The following is a 24,932-nucleotide window of genomic DNA, read 5'->3' on the forward strand; positions in this document are numbered from 1 at the left end:
CTAATTTTCCCTTTTATTTGTTGATTATAACCATCCATTTTATTTTAGATAAATTTAAAAATAATAATTTAGGTTAGTATATATTTAAGGGAAAACAATCCGACAGTAAATGTCAGGGAAAATAATTATAATTTTTTTTATTAATATATAATTAATTTTCACTAACACTACTTTAGTGTAATTTAATAAATTTTCAAACCACTATCAATTTTATTGAGATTGTAGATTTGGCGATATTTGTTTAGATAGATTGGATAAGCAGGGATCGTAAGATAATAGATTGATGGTTTTGGGACATATAGTCTTAGGATTATTTGACTAAAAATAATATATATCCCATGTTTTTTTTTTATGAGATTAAATGTCTGTAAATGACTATTTTAATAAATCTCATGTTTGATTTAAAAATTATAAATTGTTTACAATAACAATATTAAATTTGAAGTATATTTTATTTTATTTTTATTTGAAATATATTTTATTTTATTTTGCAAAGACCATTTTAATTTTATTTAAATAAGACATTAGAAGTATGTTTTCATTTATGATTTTGCTAATACAAAAAAGAGAAAGAAAAGAAGTAAAAGAAGACTTATATCGTGAGATTAATTTACACCTGTTTAAAAAAATTCAACATATTTTAAAAAAATTTAAAAATGAAATAAATAAATTATATATATATATATATGAGGGTCAATTTCATTATTTATCTAGTTAATATAGAGATTGGCTCAGTCTACCTATTTCTGTCCCACACACCCGCATGAGATTGAGTTATCTCACATTTGGCAGATTATTAGTCACCACTAGTCCAATTTTCACTTTTCTAACTAAACATTAGACTATCCATTTTATTAAACATAAAGTTCAATCTCATACCTTAATCCTACCAAACAAAGACTCTTTTTGAGATAACCTCTATTTATTATAGAGAGCTCCATCTATCTGTATTTCTTTCCTACTTTCTTGTGTATTAAACTCTAGGATACATGCTATATGCACTCTATTATAAATTAGGGAAAATTATTGATAAATCTCATTTAGAAGTGTTTTAACCCAAGAAGTCCATGAAGAAATTTTTTAACCCATTTAGTCCCATGTATGTATAGTTTTATTCCATAAAGTCCTTTTTCTTGATTTACACTATTTTTTTGGACACTTATGCCCTTATATTTAATTTTGATACCCTTATAAATATTATTTGAACAGTTAGCAATTTTATGAAGTGAACATTCATATTTTAAAATTCACATTGGTAGGAATGTAAAATTGGCTCGTGGGCGGCCCGAAACCCGTCTGCGAGCCGGGGCGGGCCCGACCCGTTGATAATGTGAATATTCACATTGACATGTTAACATTCACATGAATAAGAGTGTAAAATTAGCCCGCGTCCCGTGGCGGTGCGAAACCCGCCCGCGGCCCATGGGCGGCCCGGGGCGGGCCCGGTCTGGGCCGTTGACAATGTGAATATTCACGTTGACATGTTAACATTCACATTGATAAGAGTATAAAATTGGTCCGCGGTCCATGGGCGGCCAAAAGCACGCCCGCGGCCCGGGATAGGACCGGTCCGGCCCGTTGACAATGTGAATATTCACATTGACATGTTAACATTCACATTGATAAGAGTATAAAATTGGCCAGCGTCCCGTGGCCTGCCAAAAGCCCGCCCGCGGCCCGGGGCGGGCCCGGCCCAGCCCGTTGACAATGTGAATATTTACATTAACATGTTAACATTCACATTGATAGGAGTGTAAAATTAGCCCGCGCCCCGTAGCTGCTCGAAACCCGCCCACGGCCCGTGGATAGCCTGGGGTGGGCCCGGCCCGTTGACAATGTGAATATTCACATTGACATGTTAATATTCACATTGAGAACAGTATAAAATTGGCCCGCGCCCCGTAGCTGCCCAAAACCCACTCATGGCCCGTAGGCAGCCCGGGGCGGACCCGACTCGGCCTGTTGACAATGTGAATATTCATATTGACATGTTAACATTTACATTGATAAAAGTATAAAATTGGCCCGTGCCCCGTGGCTGCCCGAAACCCGCCTACAGCCCATGGGCGGCCCGGGGCGGGCCTGTTGACAATGTGAATATTTACATTGACATGCTAACATTCACATTGATACGAGTATAAAATTGGCCGCGGCCCACGGGCGGCCAAAAACTCGCCCGCAGCCCGGGGCGGGCCCGGCCCATTGACAATGTGAATATTCACATTGACATGTTAACATTCACATTGATAAGAGTGTAAAATTGGCCCGCAACCCATGGGCGGCCCGAAGCCCGACCGCAGCTCGAGGCGGGCTTGGCCCGACCCGTGACAATGTGAATATTCACATTGACATGTTAACATTAACATTGATAGAAGTGTAAAATTTACCCGCTGCCCGAAGCTCGCCCGCGGCCCGGGGTAAGCCCGGCCCGGCCCGTTGACAATGTGAATATTCACATTGACATATTAACATGCACATTTATAGGAATGTAGAATTGGCCCGCCGCCCGTGCGCTGCTCGAAGCCCGCCCACGGCCTGAGGCAAGCTCGTTTGGGTCCGGGCCGGAGCATGTCCGAGACCCTAGGTTAGGGCCTAGGCCATCACTTTGAAGCCCGGCCTAGCCCATCGGCCCGCTTAAGGCCCATTCAAGGCTCGGTCCGAGGCCTAACCCGCCTGAGGCACAATGTCTTTTTTTGTGGAAAATAATAAAATTTTGGTAGAAAAAATTAAAAAGAATTAAAAAAAAATGGCCAGGCCCGCCCAAGCCCGGCCTAAGCTCGAGCCTAGGCCTAGGCCTACCGGCCCGACCCGAGACTGTCGTCTTCGGGCCGCGGGCCAATTTTACACTGCTATCAATGTGAATGTTAATATGTCAATGTAAATATTCACATTGTCGCGGGCCGGGCCCGCCCCGGGCAGCGGGCGGGCTTCGGGCCACCCACAGGCCGTGGGCCAATTTTACACTCCTATCAATGTGAATGTTAATATGTCAATGCGAATATTCACATTGTCACGGGCTGGGCCGGGCTCGCCCCGAGCCGCCTACGAGCTTCGGGCCGCCCATGGGACGCGAGTCAATTTTACACTCTTATCAATGTGAATGTTAACATGTCAATGTGAATATTCACATTATCAACGGCCCGGGCCCGCCCCGGCAACGAGCGGGCTTCGGGCCGCCCAAAGGCCGCGGGCCAATTTTACAGTCCTATCAATGTGAATGTTAATATGTCAATGTGAATATTCACATTGTCACGGGCCGGATTGGGCTCGCCCCGGGCTGCCCACAGGCCGCGGGCTAATTTTACACTCCTGTCAATGTGAATGTTAATATGTCAATGTGAATATTCACATTGTACATAGGCCGGGTCCCTACACATTGACGATATGAATATTCACATTGACGGTGTGAACTTCATATTAGGGGTATTTTGATAATTATGTCACCCATAGGACTTATTGAAACATAAGAAAATAATATGAACTAAATAGAACATAAGTAGATGAAAAGGGTATTTTGGTCTTCTTATCTCAAATAGGACCTAATGGAATAGTCAAAAAGAATATGGATTGAATGGAACATAAGTAATTAAAGATGGATTTATGAAAAAAACTCCCTATAAATTAACATAATTTTATTATAAAATTTCATAATATTAATCACAAAATGAGTAATCTCGTTACAAATTGGCATAAAAAAAAAATGTAGTAACCAAGTCTTAAAATTTTGTAAAATCAAAAATAAAATTTTTGACATTTTGTTATGCTAATTTATAATGAGATTACACTTTTTTTTTTTTTTAGTATTACGATATTTTATGATAAAATTACGTCAATTCATAAAAAGTTGTATGTGGTATGCATCTATGGGTGCACATCATTCCCATATACAGGTTTTGTTAGGAAAGTAGGTTGGTTTTTTAGTTTTAGCTTAGGTTAAAAAGTCATGTTTGAATTTGATATTTTAATTTGTTTGACTGTTATAAAAAACATAAAAAATAATTATAATTTAAATATAATGACATTTTATTTTATAATTTTTTTATAATTATTTTAGCCTGCTAACCCATGCAAAGCGAGGGCATAATAGCCTCAAGCTCATCCTCCAATCTAATTATCTTATAAAGAGTAATGATACATCTCTTAATTTTAAAATTTTAATTAAGCTCTACGGATATGACAGAAAATAAAATACAAAAACATATATATATATATATATAAGATCAAAATATCACATAACGGTGAGACCCACCTACATTAAAACCCATTAAAGCTCGGGCTACCATCATTAAAGCTCGACCAACCCATCATTTTTGCTTTATCAATTCCCAAAATCTTTGCAACCAGTCACTGCTCTCTCTCTCTCTCTCTCTCTCTCTGTATCCCTGATCTTTCTTCTTTCTTGTTTTTGCTTTTGTTGTTTTGGATTTGTGTTGCAGAGATGAATGATCCTAATCCCAAGTATACTTCTCCTAATCCTGCTCAAGGTACCTCCTCTTCTCTTCTTTTCTCTTTCTCTTCTCTTCTCTCTCTTATCTGTGACTAATCAATCAATCAAGCTGATTTCAGAGTTGTTTGTTTTGTTGGAAAATTATTTTTTTCATGGGTTTGTTGGGAATTACTCGGGCTTATTGTGCTCGACTACTGTGAAGATCTGGTTGACTTCATAATTACCCATCATCATCCCTATTTGTTTGTTACCCGGGTAAATTACACACCCATCCTTACAAATCAGCCATTGTGATTTTTTTTTCACTCTTTTGAGATTTTAATTTCATAATAAATTATCTTTTTCATTAATAAATTATCAAATCAATTAATTGTTTCTAATGATATTAGAAATATATTTTAATTAGTAATTTAGATAATTTTATTATTATATAAGAAAACAATTATAAATTTTATTTTTTTAGTTAATTCTGTTAAATAAAAAATTATAACAAAGTGTATTTGTAATTTTCCAAACTATAGAGAGTAATTTATACTTTAAGAATACCTAAAGGGTGCATTTGTAATTTACCCTGGTTATCCTAAAGTTTTTATGAATTTTTTATTATACACATCCCTTAAAACGGATATACTATTTGCATTTTTGATTATATCATTTTCTTTTTTAGTTATGATTAATTTTCTTATTTAGTTATAATATTATTTTAATTATGACTCATGGATCTTTAGTTATGTTAGACTATCTCCAATGGTTTCTCAGATGTATCACCAAATTCAAATTTGGTAAAGAAGAGGGACTTTTTGTGCTCCAATGGTTTAATCAAAACGATATCAAATTGAAAAAATAGCAAAGGTTTCACCAAACTGAAGATCTGGGTACCTTTCACCAATTTACTGTGCAGGACTTTTGTGAGTTGACACACCGGACGACCGGCTGGACGTCCGGCCAGTTGTCCCCCCAGTCATCCAGTTACTTCAATAATTCCCACAAAAATGATACTAGATCTGAAGAAAGGAGATGAAGAAGAACAAAGGAAGACGATCTAATCCCTCTCTCACTCAACACAACCCAACCATTCATATCTGCTCTTCTTTACTTCTCTCTCTTCCATCATATCCCTCTCTCACGCAAGATGTTGAGATTCGCGTAGATAAAAGATTCGATGCTCATCCTCCAATCTCTCATTACTTGATCGATCTAATCCTTTCTTGTAGTTTACGATCCATTCAGTGTGTTTCGTCCCTCATAGATCCTAAACTTTTCATTTCTCAAAAATTTGTCTTCCGAAGGTTTAAAATTTGTCTAATTCGATTAGATTTTGATTGCTAGATCGCTGTTATTATTATTATTTTTTGTGATTGGTGTATGCAATTTAGATATTTTGGAGTTGAATTATTTGACTATTATGAAGGATGGCGGCTACTAGGTCATTCTCATAACCACATCAGCTTCTCTCTTTCTCTCTCATTTCACCTCCTCCTCTGTTCAAGATTTGTATTGGGTTTTTTTTTTTTCAAATTGCCTTGCCGGTCGATCGGCAGGTCGTTCTCCCAGTCGACCGAAATTTTGCTGATAGTCAAAAATATACGGTTAGAACGCTGGATATCAAATAGAGAAATTCTTTAAATTTTTACTCAGATTTAGTGAAACATTTGATTCATCATTGAAAATATTGCAATATGTAGTGTTTGATTATAAATTTTTTATAATAATTATAACATAAAAAATATAAATTTATGTCATTTTATTCTATCTCAACGTTGTAAGATCTCTTTCTTTTGTGATAATTCTTGGATGATCAAACGTAAGTGGATATTATACCTTTGGGTTTGAATAATAAAATATTTTCTTTTATCCTTTTAACTTTTATTTATTATTTTATTTTATAAGTGGCTACTATTCTTCTTCATTTGTACACTTCACTGGACTGGTTTCAGGCTTTGTTTGTCATAACTTAAAAAAGTTAAAAAGTTAAAACGTCACTATCCTATTTAAGTCATATCACCTCTCTACTACGTCACTTCAAACACAATCCATACCCAACCCATATTTCATAAAAAGTCAAAAAGTACACTTATTTAGATCATCCCAAACTACCCTTAGTTTCAATAGTATTATACACCTCACTGGATGGGTTTTGGATTCAATTTTGAGAAATAATTTTTAGATGCGTTTTGATTTGTCTGTACTGAATTTTTTTTTCACATTTTAGTCTTTTTTTAAAAATAATAATATTTAGATATTTCAAGATTAGATGCATATAAAAGTTTAAAAAAAATTAATTAAAATATAAAAAAAATTCACTAAAACAAATAAAAATCTAAACAAAAATGCACACATATTTTTGTTTGAATTTTTTTTTTATTTAGTATTCTTTTGCAATATTTAAGTCAATTTGTTTGTTTTGTTTTACTTTTTAGATGCAGCTTAATTATTTATATCTAAAAATACAAAAAAAATTAATTGAAATATGAAACAAATTTATTAAAAATAAATAAAAATTCATCTAAAAATAGTTTTTAAAAAAGCTAATCAAATATTTTCTTTATAATAATGATATATTCTTCTTTTGTTTTATTTCATTGTGATGTGATTGAAATTTAGTGAACTTTGTTCTAATAAAAAGATATTCTTCTTCATTATTATTAATGAAATTCTATGATAACACTCCATTATATGCACATTTAGTTATGAATTTTGTATAGTTAATTATGATATATTATGATATTAGTTATGACTTATTGTGATGTTGATTATGTCATTATTTTGATTATGATTTAAATTTTTTTTTATTATAACTAATGTGATAAGTCGTAGCGTGCAGATCTGACCAACATTATGTTTCTGACCAACAGTGTGCAGATCTGATAACATTACCATTATGTTTCTCACCAACATTATACTTTATTCCCTTTTTTTTTTTCATCTTTATTGATGTAAATTCATATGTAATACATGATTTTTTCATTAATAAAGATTTTTTTTTCTGATAAAATAAAATAAAATAAAATTAGGAGAGATGCTCCCCTAGCATATAAACTCGGATTAAAATTTCTACTACTTTATTTTTTTTTCTTAACCCCACATAAATCTCACTTAGACAAGGTCTATAACATAATTAGGGCTTTTGGTCGTATAGTACTACTTGGTAATGTGAAGTTTGCAGGTTCAATTCTTATAGAAAAGAATTTTAATATATCTTTTGTTTACCTTATGTAAATAGCATAGAGATGAACAATAATTACATATCTAAGAGGATATTGTCATAGTGTTAACTTTTTTTTTTTTAATTTTTTTATTATATTTTAATTGGTTTAGGATGTTGTAATTGGTTTAGGGATTGATAGACATCTTTCATATTTATTATGGTATTTGAGAGGCAACATAAATGGCTATTTGTGATTAATGGAAGATGTGCTACCTTGTATATAACCCATAATTTTTCTGTGTACATAGATTCACTCTCTTTTTTCATTTATTTTTTTATTCTTAAGTCTCTTCTTAAAAATTCAACTCCAACTTGTAAAGGATGGTATATAGGGTAAGTCCTTGTAGAGCTTGTGGCTCATTTAAGGGTACTTAAAAAATGAAATAAATCTAATTAACCAACTAACTAGTTTGGAAATCAAATTACAAATAACTTACAAAAGCACCCAAATATTTTTTGATTCTCATTAAGTATATTTCCCAATATAAAAAGAGATACTTAAAGAAAGAAGAGAAATAAAACACTACAAGAGCATCACAGATTGGGGGACTTCACAAACAGCAGAACGAAATTGTATTATCGACATATGCCAGTGTAAATCATAAAGTATTATAACGCAGCAGGAAAAATTTCAGAATCATACCTTTTAGTAGAGCCTGAAGCAAAGAATCTTGTGGGTAAATCACGTGCTTCCAGGATATGAACAACCAGCCCAGCAGTGGAGTGATACTACAAAATGAGTATCACCCACTCAAGTCACAGTGCAGAAGCTGGATCGTTCTCATATGGGAGAGAGTTAGAGAGAGAGTCTGGGAAAAAAAGTTATGGGTAAAAACCACATAACGTATCTGATATCGATATATAACTTAACCATATAATTTGATATATAACCATATATATCAATCTATCCATATCAGTTGATATGATAGATACAGATATCATGATTGGTTATCCAAATAAGTTTTGAATTCAAATTCAAACTTACTTGGGTAAGGTTCAAAGGGTTCAAAGGGTCGTGCCACATGGCCACCCAATTTCTAACATCTCCCATTCGCACATAAGTTGGCATGACACTGCCACATCTCTATCTCAATCTCCTAAAAAATGAACAATCTCATACTAGCCAATGCATCGTATGACCGCTGAGAAACACCTGTATGTGGGAGCTCTATACTAGAAACTCAAAATGAGCCAGCATAGAGACATCAACCCAAAAAGAATAGAAATAGTGTCTCATATACCCCAAACCCATCTAATTACACCGATCCAAAAAAAACATCTCTAATCCCTCAAAAGAGTATGTTTGACCCTCTCAATTCTTGTAATATATTCACACTCAATCCGCCTCTCATACAGAGCGATGTGAGTTGCCGGCAATGAATATACAACAGTGGTGTAATACTAGATGATCTTCACTTTGCCCTCATGCCATTTAGTTTAGGATTGACTGCTTTCCCATTGATGTCCCTTAAGGTCAAATCATACATGACCGCATGCAACATACCAAAGTAGCAGAACATCAACCCCTTACCTTATGACATAGTCAAAAGTCACAAAATGGTACATAAATGAAAGTCATATCAATAATGACACATAAGACTCACACGATGAGGAAACAGGGATCCATTTTCTCACCTCATTACTCGGTCGCCAAGCACATATAGTATGAATACATGTTACGGTGGAGTAACTCTTCCAAAAGAGTGACGTCATACTTGATACACCGTACAGATCTTAGTCTAGTCGCTTTCTAGCGCCTAACTCGAATTCTCTATTTGCTTGCCTACCAGGCGCCAAATGAGATATCGCATCTGGCTAATCATAACAGGCACAACATGGAAAGTGGGTACTAACATCCATGTTTGGTCTGTATCACGACCTCATCTTGGTTGTAACCAAGGTGACATACATAGTGGATAATTTAAGCCTCTTTTGGCTCCAAATAAAAATAAACAACTAGTCTCATCCTTGCTCGCTCCTAAGCGCCAAGGGCGATTGCTCATATGAGTGAGCTAATCTTGCCTGCTGACATCATCATCTGCTAATCATTATGACACAAACAATAATAATGTCAACATTCCATCATCTCATAACAAATAAGTGATCGATTTTAAAAAAACACAACCACAGTCTACGCAATTATAGATTCAAGCATAAGCCTTATCAGCACCTCTTGCGATAAGCATATACAACAGAATCGACCATTTGCGCCTCACATGAAGTGGTTCAAAATCACTACCTCTTGCGCAATTACCTCTCTAAAGATATTTTGGTGACCAATCTGCTTCCATTCAAGATGCGCCCAACTAGCGCATTGAATCTTATAAGGAGCAAATTAATATACTACTAGTAAAGCATTTTATCCACAGTCTAATGAGCAAGGTCAATGTCTAAACAACTCAGTTGACCATTAACCAAAGATAACACTTATCATGCCGAATACGCCCACATAGCGTACTTTAGGCTCTCATAACAAAAAAAGATCAAGGAATATAGGTCATCTGTTTCTCCCAAAGACAATCTGAGGATTCACTCAATAGCTAAGGCTCTGACTTTTACCAATAGGTAAGTCAATGGGTTTGCAATTTTGCATATAGAATCGTTCTAGGATATTCCTGGTGTAAGTCATCAAAGACAAACTAGGAATTCTCCTAAAACAATCCCTAAGGATCATACATCCGAGCATATAAATTACATCACCCATGTCCATCATATCTAAAATAGAGGACTGCCCACCCTAGGTGGCGACAACCTTATAAATTCTTGGCTCATAATGACTAAGTAAGGAAAAACTTCTTTTGGACCATTGATCATGCCTCAATGGTCTTCATCGATCATCGTTTGCCTATCATGGCTTGACGAAATCTAAGAACCACTATTTGGATAACTGTTTTAGGCTGTAAAATATTTATTGGAACTAGCAACCTTTTTGCGCTCCTAACTTTTCACCATAAAAGCAGAAGGTAAATTCTTACGGATCTACTTATCCAATTCTCCAACGAGAAAGTTGGGTCACAATGTCCACAAATCAATGTTCCGAACTTATGTCAATCATAGCTTAAGTCGAAATAATCTCACTCCCCAAGAAGAAGTCTTCTCATGGTCTACATTTTTCTCAATGGTGCGACTTTTCGGTATTTAGCGAGCCTTATGCCTCAACAATGACTATCCAAATTGCGCATAACCTCAGAACAGTTTCGCGTCATAATGGAAAGTTAACCAAATTATAGAAATTGTTAATCCTCAAAGACTTTGTCTTAAATTGTGCAACATTGATCCACTTTCTAAAAACAGGGGACTAGAGCCTTTGGCATTATCCTTGGCTCTTTATCATCTTGCGGAGTAATCATGAATGTTTGCTTCTCAATCACCCAGTGATGACGTGGAAAATTTTCACATTCGCTACCACGCAACTAAGAATGTAGAGTATTCTTCTCTAATGGAGTAATCTATTAGTAGGCACATCGCTCCCACTGTCCCTAGGATATTGGAAATTTCTTTTCATTCTCAACTAGGCTACATTGAGTGCTATGCTTAGAATTCTCTATCTTATAGAGTTCCAAAAACTTTATTCACGTCACCTTTACTAAGAAAACTTTATGCGACTTAGTTACACTCCCACAAAGCTGCTTACCTATATGCATATGACCCGGAGGGTTTACATGACAGCATACAATAATGCGCCACGTGACCCTATGTGTTTATAAGACAACATACAATAATGTGCCATAAAACTCTAGGTCTTAACTTCGCAACCTTATGAGAAGTAAAAATAAAGATAAGTTGCTTAACGGTTACAGATCGCCCATAGATGGCTCTCCACTAACCCATTACTTAAATGGAGTGTAAAATCTGATATGGAGGACATTTAGTTAGGGATATAGGCAACAAACTAAAGTGCAATTCCCAATTGGGAAACATTTTGTGCCATCATCCACCTAACATTAACAATACTTAATTCATTATCTCTACTACACCATTGTGCTGTTGAGTATTAGGAATAATCAATTTTCTAAGCATCCATTTCTCTTCACAGAGTTTTCTAAAATAACTCAAATAGATACTCGCCACCTTGGTCAAAACTAAAAGCACGAAAGCTGTTTTCTAATTGATCTCAACCTCATATGTGCAATGTCAAAAATCATCTCAAAACTTTTGACTTATGGGAGATCAAATAGTCTTGACCCAGATACGTATCGTAATCTATAAATGTGTCGAGATTGAGGCTTAGCTATCATACCCTTACACATATCTAGTCACAAATATCATAGTGGACTAAATGTGCCAATACAAATGACCTTCTACGGCTTTCCTACTTACTTGTGCGCACCCATTGCGAACAAAGTTACACATTCATATGAGAGCAGGATGTCACAAGCGAGTGGGCCCAAGAAGGCCTACTCAAACCATCGTGTCATCATCTCATTAATGTGATCAAGTATAATAAGCCACCGGTTCATGACCAATGTCATAAACTAATTCCAATCATCTTAATGTGTGAGTTCTTGAAGACAAGTTTTAAAGGTTTATGCCCAACTAGGTAATGACTCACAACTAATTCATATTCACTAGATCATAAAAGGATGTCATGGAGATATCAAGTGCGCCTAAGTCGCAAATTTAACTAGTAAGTGCTAATTCCCTACACCTTCAAGTCAATTTTATTCTCCATACACTTTACTACATCTAGTTGAAAGATGACAATACTCCTCTTGCCATCTCTATTTCTCGCTTCATAGTTACTTGCAATTAATTCTACTATCCACAAGAAGGAGAGAATAAGCTATCAATCTATGACAGCTCCTGAAGTAACTTAAGTGCGAATTAGGCTAAAGAGTCTAATTCAACACAATGCTCTTACAAGCGATGCTTCAAATTCTTAGAGTCATAACAACCTTGTCAGCCTGACAATTTTCATTACTATGCTGCAACGTTTGCGCTTAGTGGTAAACGTTATTCAAAAAACGTTAGCCTAGCTAAGGAATCATCCAAAGAAGCACCTCAACAGGTCTCACACTCAAGTGTGGAAACAGTAAGTGTCCAGACTTAGACAAGTTGGCAATGCTAATAGATTTTGCAGCCACTTGGTGCTAATCTTTTCACTTAGTGTTAATAGATTTTGCTGCTACTAAGCGCTAATCTTTTAACTACAAGTGATACTTTAATGCACACTATTATAGTGCGTGAAATTTTGCCCCATCCACTCCCAACAGTTGGATAGAGAGCAAAACACTGCTCATACTAGCTACTCATCTTACACTTAATGACTAATTCATTTAAGCTCGTATTTCTTGGACGACGTGACTCTTGAATGTTACTTCATCCAATGATGCAACATTATTACAAGTCAAAATACAAAGTCAATCCGCGCAGCTCAATAGTCAAGATCATATACAGATCTATTGAGGGCTTACTAATTTCACAACTCCAAAACTCGCCAATCAAAGCTACGTAGCATGCTGCGAACCATAGCGCATACATCAGTTTTTATTGTGTCAAACAAGGCAACAAAACCACGGCGACTTTGAGTCATGTTTCCTTATTTTGGCTCAATTAAGGTCTGACCTAAACTCTTCAAGACTTTTGCTCATCTAAGTAACAAGATTACATTGTTCACATTTGAACATCTCTACTAAGTCTAGGTCAACTAAATTAACTTCCATAAACTAAATCAATTTAGAGAGAAATTCGCATTGGGATTAATTTGATTAGCATAATATAATTTGCCACAAAAATCTAAATTAAATAGTGGCAATATTACACAAGTCGCAAGATAAAAAATTTGCTATGCTCGTAATCATCTCTTGCGCCACATGTGACAATTATCCAAAATTTAATTTAATTCACGTGCAAAATATTAGTTTTCGAGAGTAAATCTACAAAGATTTCTCTCAACCGAACAACCTCCCACTGATTATGGCATGTCTAAAAAACATGATAAAATATTCTAATTCCATACAATAGCATCTTAAAGTAGATTCACAATCAACTCATGCTATGTCACATTTAGTAATGGAATTTAAATAAAAAACAATTAATCATGATATTCTAATCACAACATATTAGAAACTCTAGGCAAAAAATAATAATATGCTGTATATAATATTCAGATTATGCCATAACAGAAAGTATATCACTTTTGAAATCTTCTGAAATTTTTCTGAATTTTTCTAGAATTTTAAATAACTAATAAACACACATAAAATTAGAAATAAATATTCCAGAATCTGGTAAACTAAAAAAATATATATACCAGTAAATAGTAGACCATTACAGTGGTCTATAGTAAAAAATGCAGCTCCAGAAACTTAATCATGCAACAGCAGAAGCATTTTAAACCAGAAATAATGAATTATTATTTCAGGAAAAATATTTTTTATTCTCATAAAATTTTAAAATTTTTACAGAAGATAGAAAATTTAATTCTGAGTCTAACAGTACCAACCACGCTTAAAACAAAGTTATAACGAATTACTTATCACCATTTAACGCAATTCTGGATTTAAAAAAAAAAACAAACTGACCCTTAACATCAGCAGCCAAGCCGGCGGAGAAAAAATGGCGTGGCTCAGCGCGCGACGGCACGTGTGTGATGGTGCGTGGAGGCGCGTCGGAAGCGCATCTGGCGCGTGTCAGCGCGTGGAAGTCGCTCATGACGTCAGGTGGCGCATGAGGTCCACGCGTCGCCTTCCAGGGTGTTTTTTGGTCCAACTTCGGTACTGTCGGACTCCATTTTTCAAATTAAATACATTTATGGCATTAAAAAGGACATTTAATGAACATAAAAATGAGGTATTTTATGCTCTTAATCTAATGAGAGTGGACATCTACCTCCTTTATTAATATTCATGCATATATCATGTATATATATTTATATAAAAATATACACATATTTTAATGCATAAAAATAAGCACGGAAATACCAATATTCGCTCTGATACCAATGTAAATCATAAAGTATTATAACGCAGCAGGAAAAATTTCAGAATCATACCTTTTAGTAGAGCCTGAAGCGAAGAATCTCGTGGGTAAATCACGTGTTTCCAGGATATGAACAACCAACCCAATAGTGGAGTGAGACTACAAAATGAGTATTACCCACACAAGTCATAGTGCAGAAGCTGGATCGTTCTCATATGGGAGAGAGTTAGAGAGAGAGTCTAGGAAAAAAGGTTATAGGTAAAAACCACATAACGTATCTGATATCGATATATAACTTAACCATATAATTTGATATATAACCATATATATCAATCTATCCATATCAGTTGACATGATAGATATAGATATCATGAGTGGTTATCCAAATAAGTTTTGAATTCAAATTCAAACTTACTTGGATAAGGTTCAAAGGGTTCAAAGGGTCATGCCACATGGGCGCCCAATTTCTAACAGCCAGCAACAACCATCAACACAAACATTGATAGTGAGAGGGAGACACAGGCAGAGACTGAGTGAGTGAGAGTGATACAGAGGATTTATACCTGAAATTTTTTGTAGGAAGAGTTGAAGATGCTCCGAAAAATCGCGATGGTCAGGGCCCTGGTGGGTGAGACATTGTAGAACAAGACGAGTATGAGAAATCAAAGAGAAAAAGTGAGACACAGAGATATAAACAGAGAGAAACTATTATAAGTTAAAAAAAAATACCTAGATGAATCAGAAATGGTGAAAACGGACGGCGGCGCAGACGGACGACAAGGTTGATGGTAAGGTGAGGTGATTGGCGCGACTGAGCTTTAATTGAATTCGACTGAGGTGTGAAAGAGGCGCGTATTTATTTTTATATGAGTTTGAATTAGTAAAGTTATCCCCTACAAACCTGTTGGTCAGCTAATGCCTGTATGTGAATTTAGATACCAAAACGACGTCATTTTGGTATCAGCGACCAAATTATATTAGTCGCTAAAAGATCATACAACTCCCACCCAGATTTCATTCTCGTGCCCATATTTTTGGCGACAAAAATTGTAATTTGGTCACAAAAAATTACTTATTTGCAACAAAAAAATTTTAGTCAGTAATATTATCAATTTTTAGCTACGAAATTTTATTTTGGTCAACAAATGTCATTTTTTTGCGACCAAAATTTTTTTGGTCGGCAAAAGTGGTCAGCGAATGTGTAAATTCTTATAGTGAGATTATATGTATCTGTACGAGCACAAAATAATCTTCTCGTATAATCCTGTTGATCAAGTTTGCACTCCTCCAAACATCTTCGCTTTGCCACCTAAAAATACAAACGTGAGCTAACCGGCGGGTGTGTGCCAGAAACCCATCCGATGCCTAAGTCAGCAACAAGACAATAGACAATAAGCTATGTGTATTCTAGAGTAAGAATTGGGATACCTCTACATAGGTCTGGTCATGAGCTTTTATAGACTTGGTTTGGCTCAATCCTAGTAGGATTCCAACTCTCTTTATAAGAGTCCTTTTAGGAATCACACACCCTACTCACTACCAACCAAGTGAGATGGTTTGCACAATCCTAGTAGGACTCTAACTCTTTTTAACAAAGTCCTCCTAGGAGTCTCATCACTGCAAGCCAAGTGAGATGGCTGAACCCTTTACCTCGGTTATACATTCCTGACCGAATTGCCTTATCTCGGTCCCCTGCCATTCGGACCGTGTGATCGAAAGCCGATCTATCGAATGCCACCCTGCCGAGTTATACACAGCTCGGCCCTCGCCATTAATGTTACCCCAGCTCCGTGCTCAACATGGGCGAGCCGTGATGACCATGCTACAGGTTGGTATCCTGCCGAGCTACACCTAGCTCGGCCCATCGCCCTGCCATCATCCCGGTTAGAAGGTAAATAGGTCCCAATCCCAGCAACACATCCAACCATCCTAGTACCTACCTCGGCCCAAAGCCAAAATATAAAATATCTCCTTGGCCCATTATGCGGCCCAACTTCCAAAGAAAACTCGTCCTAGCTCGGCCCAATTTGCTCACAAATTACCCTCTCAATTGTCCCTTAATTCCATCTGCGTAGCATGATTGGGATTATTTTTCCTCCAGCCGAGCTAAGAATACCCCACTCTGCCAAGCTAAAAAATTGTTCGGTTTCATAGCTTGTTCGGCCCCAATAAGCCTTGTCAGTTGCTCAACATGTCTTTCCACTAATCTGGTACGACGTCATTCCCAGGATATATGGCGTGCCCCTATTATCCTCATTCTCCTGTTACAACTGTCATATACCTCCAAAATTTGAACAACCCCTGCTTTTTTGCCTTCAACGTATATATCCTTTGAGTTTGTAATCGTACGGCGAGTCGCTCTTTCAGTGTCTCGCCGAGTAGACTAGCTTGGTTTATACTAACCCTGCCAACCTGCTTTGGCCGAGGTAACCCTCATCCCGGCCAAAGAGTTCAAAAATTTGTTAGTCAAACCTGTCAACCTTCTAATCTCGGTTGAAGAGAACGAAGTGTTGATTATTCCGGCCAACCCTCTCCAGCCTAGATCTTGATCTCGGCTGAAGAGAACAAAATGTTGGTTTTTCTGGCCAACCCTCTCCAGCCTAGATCCTGATCTCGGCTGAAGAGAACAAAATATTGGTTTTTCCAGCCAACCCTCTCCAGCCTAGATCCTGATCTCGGCTGAAGAGAACAAAATATTGGTTTTTCCAGCCAACCCTCTCCAGCCTAGATCCTGATCTCGGCTGAAGAGAACAAAATGTTGGTTTTTTCAGCCAACCCTCTCCAGCCTAGATCTTGATCTCGGCTAAAGATAACAAAATGTTGGTTTTTTCAACCAACACTCTCCAGCCTAGATCCTGATCTCAGCTGAAGAGAACAAAATGTTAGTTTTTCTAGCCAACCCTCTTCAGCCTATATCTTGATCTCGGCTGAAGAGAACAAAGTGTTGGTTATTCTGGCCAACTTTCTCCAGCCTAGATCCTGATCTCAACTGAAGAATGGAAAGTGTTGGTCAAACTTGCCAACCTTCCCAATTGCCCCCTAGTCGGGCAAAGACTTATTAGAAAGAGTAGGCCAATCCTGCCAACTTTCCCAATTGCCCCCCAGTCGGGCAAAGACTTTTGCGCGGTCAATCCTACTTGTTAACCGTGTTAACTCTCGCTAAAGGCTTTTTGTCTGGTATCACTGTTGTGCCAGACTCTACCTTGGTGCGCCCCATCTTCCTCTACCCGGATGTGTTGGTGCACTCTCTCCATTAGGGCTTTCATGGTAAGGGGCGGCGTCCTTGTCATTGAATCCCTTAACTTATTGCCAGCCGGCAAACCTCATTTGTACTGTGCGATAGCTAGGTTTGTAGGGCAATCTCCAATCTGATTAAAAGTCTCCCAATACCGGTTATTGTAAGACCTCAATGTTTCTTTCTTGCCCATGTCTATGGGGAGAAGCTGGTCAATCTCCATTAGTGTCTTGGTGTTCGTTCTGAATCTAGTCACAAATGCCTCCGCTAGTTGCGCCCATAAAGCTATGCTACCTTCTGGCAACCTTTCAAACCACGTTAAACCCAGGTCACCAAGGCTAGAAGGAAACATGATATACATTAGAGCCTCGTTTCGCCGATACACGGCCATAACTTGGTAAAAGTGGCTCAAGTGTATGTAGGGGTCCGACTTCCCCTCATAAGTAGTGAATTTGGGCTGGTGGAAGCCTGAGGGTAATGGTGTGTTCTCTATCGTCGGAATGAACGATGAGCTCTGCAACTTTGCTAACGCTTTGCCTGCTGGTTCATAGGCAAGGCGTGACTCTGGAATTCCAACCTCGACACTCCCATGTGTTCTAGGAGCCAATCGTTGTAATGCGAAGACTCTGCGGGAGTCGCGAGCCTGAGTGTCTTCTCTCCTTCGAGCCCTTTCAGTCCTCATTCTCTCGGGCCTGGAGTAGCATGTCCTGGAAGTCTTTTATTGTGTATCGCCCGACTTGAGGCTTCTTCTTTCAGTTTGTGATAATGTGACTTGTCTGTCACGACCTTCTGAGTGGCAAGAATGTGTGTTGCCTTTGCGCCTCTCTTTTATTGCCACCTCTTTGCCTTTTATCTGGCGCTTTATTGTCTCTATGTCAACCGCCATTCTTCTTATTAGATCGTCTTGCTCCCTTACGCGATCTTCGAGAACCTGAGGATCCATCTTCCGCCTCTGTCTATCAGGGCTTTAAGAGCGGTGTGGACTTGAGCCCTGTCTTTCTCTTGCTTCTCTCCGCAGATTCCTTCGCTGGGGATCTAATTTCGCCATGGGTGGGATAGAAGGTAAATCTTCGCGCCTTCCACCCCCTTCCGGTGTTTGCCAACCAATAGTAGATTGTGGCAAGTCTTCATTGTGCGCCATTGCTTTCAACTAGAAAGGAGAACTTGATCAAGAGGTTTTGCTCTTTGTGAAATTCCCACAGATGGCGCAAATTGTACGAGCACAAAATAATCTTCCCGTAAAATCCTGTTGATCAAGTTTGCACTCCTCCAAACATCTTCGCTTTGCCACTTGAAAATACAAACGTGAGCTAACCGGCGGGTGTGTGCTGGAAACCCATCCGATGCCTAAGTCAGCAATAAGACAATAGACAATAAGCTCTGTGTATTCTAGAATAAGAATTGGGATACCTCTACATAGGTCTGGTCATGAGCTTTTATAGACTTGGTTTGGCCTAATCCTAGTAGGATTCCAACTCTCCTTATAAGAGTCCTTCTAGGAATCACACACCCTACTCACTACCAATCAAGTGAGATGGTTTGCACAATCCTAGTAGGACTCTAACTCTTCTTAACAAAGTCCTCCTAGGAGTCTCATCACTGCAAGCCAAGTGAGATGGCTGAACCCTTTACCTCGGTTATACATTCCTGACCAAACTGCCTTATCTCAGTCCCCTGCCATTCATACTGTGTGATTGAAAGCCGATCTATCGAATGCCACCCTGCCGAGTTATACACAGCTCGACCCTCGCCATTGATGTTACCCCAGCTCCGTGCTCAACATGGGCGAGCTGTGATGACCATGCTACAGGTTGGTATCCTGCCGAGCTACACCTAGCTTGGCCCATCGCCCTGCCATCATCCCGGTCAGAAGGTAAATAGGTCCCAATCCCAGCAACACATCCAACCGTCCTGGTACCTACCTCGGCCCAAAGCCAAAATACAAAATATCTCCTTGGCCCATTACGCAGCCCAACTTCCAAAAAAGACTCGTCCTAGCTCGGCCCAATTTGCTCACAAATTACCCTCTCAGTATCGTATCTTAAATTTGTGTAATTTTATTATAAAATTTTATAATATTAATTGTAAAATGTATAATCTCGTTACAAATTGAGATAACAAAAAATGTTGTAACTAAATCATAAATTTTTATAATTCCAATCACAAAATTTTAGACACCCATAAAATTTCATCATATTAATCACAAAATGCGTAACTCCACAAATTGACATAAAAAAAAAAATGTCGTAACTAGGCTATAAATTTTTATAACATCAATTACAAAATTTTAGACAATTTGTTATGCTAATTTATGACAAGGTTATACATTTTGTGATTGATATCACAAAAAATCATGATAAAGTTATGTCAGTCATAAAATTTTAAACATTTTGTTATATTAATCTATGACAAAATTATATATTTTATAATTGATGTTACCAAAATTTATGATAAAATTACACTAATTTAACACCAGCTTATGATAAGATATATATGATATATACCTTTGAAGGATGGACCCGATAGGCTTTCTCATATTTCTAATAATTGATTTATTTATTGATTCTTATTTTTTGTGAAATAAGGTTATTATCAAGGCCCCCCCAGTAATGGCACCACCTCAGTATACTGCTCCACCACCACCACCACGGAGCCAACCTGGTTTCCTTGAACAGTGGTATATCTATTTTCTTCTCTTTATTACATGATATATGGAGGAAAAATTTGAGTGTGCATTGTACACCATATATAATCTTACACAAAATCTTTTATATTAAAATAAAAGTTAATATCATACAGAATAATTATAAAAAAATATAAAAAATCAAACAAGAAACCTTACTGAAACTATAACAACAAACAACAAATTCCACAAAAAGAAAAAAAAGAAAAAAAAAGTATAATATGAGAAATCATCAATCTTCTCATAAATGTGATTTGAAAGAACAAGATATACATTTAAATAAAGTTCAACCCCGTCGTCACCATTGTTGTCGTCGTCCTTGTCACCGCTGCCTAACTCTGTCACTGCCTTCTTGTACATTGGTCATCGCCGGAAGCCAAAGTTGAAGAAGAAGAACACCCACAATAGTAGAGAGGAGACCATTATGAGTATTAAAAATTCAAAAATCTATGTTAGAAATTGGGAAAGAAACTCTCAAACACCTCTTCCTAAGTATAACAAATCCAAATTTACACTTTGAATGTACTTTTATTTCTCGTTAGAAAGTTGATGAAAAATTGTCGGAGGGATGCCGAAAATCACAAAGAGAGAAACTCAACATAGTGTCATAGTCATTGCGAGGCCCCTGACTTTTTTAAACCTTATTAGGTCCCTAAATTTTGAATTATTATATTAAAGCCCTTAGTTCGTCGATTAATCACAAATTAAGCCCTAGGACTGAAAACGAATCACGGGCGAATCCGTACACACCCTAATCGATCTTGGAAGCTTAGAAATCACTTCTAACACTCTAAAATTAATTACTGAACTCTCAAATTTTAGATTAATCGCTCTAAACCTTTCGATTTTTACAGCCATCGTTCGGTTATTTACCTTTAAATTCAAAGCAAGATAATACAAACTGAATTATTTTACACTTGGAATAGATACTTTAATTGAACCCAAGCCCTCACATCTTTATTAAATCACAAATTGACCCCAAACAAGTACTATTATATATTTATATATATACACTTAAATCTTTTTTAATATATTTTACAATTTCCAAGATTTGTACAAATATATATATATATATATCTAACATGTCCATCAATTCACCATCCCATGGCTAGCCATCATACCCCCCTAGACTATAATCATTGTACTTTAAAATCTCTTGAAATCTTGAAGCAATAATGACTTTGGTACCTATAAAGATTTGCTATATTTATGTGTGTACTTCTAAGATATTTACATTAGTCCTAGACCTAACTGGATCATAATTAAATACATCATTAAGGTTCTAATCCTCCTCATTTCATTACATTTAATGTGAAGCCCCGGAAAAAATGTATTTGAATTATTTCCTTAAAGCCCCTTAGTTTCTTAAATTATTTCGAATCTTGCCAGTTAGCATTTTTAATTTTTATCGGAACAAGAATATCCTAGCCTAATTAGGTTCCTTAGCCTAATTTAATTTAATTATACATAAGTAAGGTTCCAATACACGAGTTTAATTCCAACCCCTCACTTCTTTATTTAAATTCTAAATTTACCCCAAACTAGTATTTGTACCTTGTACCTTGAAGTACCATCAATCATGTAATATATATATATATATATATATGTATACATCTTGAAGAGTGTACCCTAGGACATAAAATAATAAAGAATTTGCCCTCCACACTTCCCTATGGCTGCCCTTCCTTGGGGAATGTGAGAAATCAAATTCCAAGAAACACCATCATGAGATTCTAGGAAAATATACAACCTAGTGACCTACCTAGGATACAAAATCCAAGAATTAGTTTTATTACAACTAGATGTGGCCTAAACCAATGGAATACACCTCCTAAGTCCCTTCCATTCCTTTAAAATTCAAGCAAAATCATAACTTTCCATCCAATTCCAACTAAAGGGCTTTTATGTCCTTTTGCCACCAATTTGCCTATATATACCACACCCTCCCTAGCTTGCAAACATACACACAACACACTCACTCACACACATTTTGGTTAGAGAGAGGGGGGGAGAGCAAGGAAGAGAAGTCTAGAGGAGAAGAGGGAGGGAGAAAAGAGTTTCTTGTGCAAAGTTTGGAAGGTAAGCCACAAACACAACCTTCTCTTCATTTCCTTTTCTAATGCATGTTTTTGAAGATCCTAAATAATGTTTTCCAGATCTGTTATTATCAAGTTTTTATGTTAAAAATACTAAGATTTGAGTATGGAGTCCATCTCTCTTGTATTTTCCCCATTTTGGCACAAACCATCTTCTTTTTGTACGAATCTCTCAATTTTTCAAGGGCACTCTTTCAAACAAATTTTCTGAGTTAAACATGTGATAGTTAGCATATTTTCCTCACAAAAGAAATGAAACTTTCCCACGGTGGAACCCCCTTTTTATAAATTTTCTTGTTTCGGGCATTCTACCTTAAAACCTGTTTTTGCAGTCAACTTTCAAAAATTCCAGAAACATGTACAAAAATATTCTGAACCTCTATTTTATGTCAAAACCTTCCTTAAGGAGTTAGCTTTCAACTAAAATTGGTTTCATCGGAAAACATTTAGTGGTTTGCAAGAAAATCAAGTTTTCGTAACAGTCGACAGATCTGGGCAGATTCTGGACAGATTCTGAAACAGTGCTGGACTATTTTCTAAATAACTTAAATTGGGAAATGCAATCCCATTTCCGAAAAATGTTCTAGGAACTAGATCAAATTCTCTACGAACCATATGAAAACCGAGTCCGGTGGATGAACCTAAGTAGTCCTTCCATATTAACCTTCATGTGATGTTAAATCTGGAAATTTGTTATGTTTGGATGTTTTATACCCTTGTATTCATGAAAATGTTTAATGGCCTATTATCATATCTTGGCATAATGTTGTATGGGTATGTTATGTTATTTATCTTCTTGAGGAGGCATGCTTATGTGAATTTTATTTTATTGTTTAGTTGGACTAACCTTGACTTAAAACACTTAATTCAACGGGAAACCTAATTGGGTGGGTATTGGGTTTTCGAACACTTGAGTAATGAAAAGATGAGAAAATGTGATATATGATTTGTTGGGATGCGTTCCCTATTCGAGGTTAAAACTTGCGCAAGTGGTTTTCGGGACCCTTGAACGGAGCGGTTGTATTCGGACCCTAGGTGGTTTGGTGTAAGGAGGGATTCGGGCAAGGCCCTATTTTTACCGTCTCTTTTGAGGCCCTGCGGTTGGCGCTACGCGGTATATAACCGTTGGTAGGCATCCGAGGTTAGTTCTGCAACAAAGCAGCAAAAGAGGGGGCATACCGAATAATCCGCGTCCGATTCTTGTGGTCGGGAGGACGAAATCTCTTTGGGGGATTTCTAGTTTGCTAACATCTGACCTAACTCTTTACATATTTATTTGAATATCTTGCTTTACTATTTGATGTTATAATTGTGATTGTGTATTGGACTGGAAAAAAGGGGTGGGGTGTGTGTGCGTGTTTACTGGGCATTCAAAGCTCACGGCGTATCATGCCAGGTGACGAAGAGGAACTCATAGCTGGAGACGTCGAACCTAAAACCTTTGAAGACTTTTGGCTATCCTAGAATATTAGAAGTTTCCTTTTGGATATTTTGTAAGACTCATGCGAAGTTTAAAACTTTCTTTTTGGGATGTAATGTAATGGAATAATCTTTTGAATCAAGTATAATTGTGGTTGTTATGTATCTATATTCTATGTATGAACCTTACCGTTGCTTATGAGACCTAGTGTCAATGTCTTGTAAGATCTGTCAAAAAGGTAGTGCGCTGCCTAAGAAAGCTGGACTTAGAAGGGAGGCTATTTTGACTCCTCCGGCGATCTGGGATCTTACTTGGTTATTGGCCATAGGACTCACTAGTGACTCTCCCTTGACTGCAACCTATAGTGTAGAATCGGGGCGTCACAACTTGGTATCAGAGCCTAGGTTCAACCCTTACCCACGCGTTCCGACCTACGGTTAGAGACTACCTTTCCCGACTATGTTAGAATCTTTCTTAACCTATCTTAGGAAATTTCTTCGAATTTCGGGCACGCCAAGATCAACTCATGAGGACTTACTTCAGGATCGTGAAATGGTTTGAACTTTGAGTGCGGCCTCATCGCGCAGTAGGGGGGTACTATTAGTTCTACGCGTCTTCTATCGATTGTCGTACCCCCATCTTGTATTCATAGCCTTTATTCAATGTCACCCTTTCCCAAAACTTAGTCTTGTCCATCTAGTCTTGTTTTATATACCACTATTTGTAAATTTGACCTCCTTGACCCTTGAATATTTTGTTTAGCTCAAGGCTTCTTGTAAATAATTTCATTTTCTTTGCTCAGTGATGAATCTTGGATATTTAGTTTGAAACGCGGATGGCCAACGCAGTTTCAAGTTAAATATCTAGTTTAGTCACTACATCTATAACCTTGATCATATTGAAGTTCGAAACCATAACATCA

General features: G+C 37.0%; 1 long non-coding RNA gene across 1 annotated transcript; it reads left to right on the forward strand.

Moving 5' to 3' along the window:
• Window positions 1-4,291: 4,291 nt before the first annotated feature.
• Window positions 4,292-24,174, forward strand: LOC114313071 (uncharacterized). The gene is made up of 3 exons (XR_014360878.1): window positions 4,292-4,484; window positions 20,397-20,488; window positions 23,987-24,174. It is a non-coding gene; the product is annotated as an uncharacterized LOC114313071 (long non-coding RNA).
• The last annotated feature ends 758 nt before the right edge of the window (window positions 24,175-24,932 follow it).

Source organism: Camellia sinensis, chromosome 2, assembly GCF_055761805.1.
Source record: "Camellia sinensis isolate YWXY chromosome 2, ASM5576180v1, whole genome shotgun sequence".
Classification (NCBI taxonomy): domain Eukaryota; kingdom Viridiplantae; phylum Streptophyta; class Magnoliopsida; order Ericales; family Theaceae; genus Camellia; species Camellia sinensis.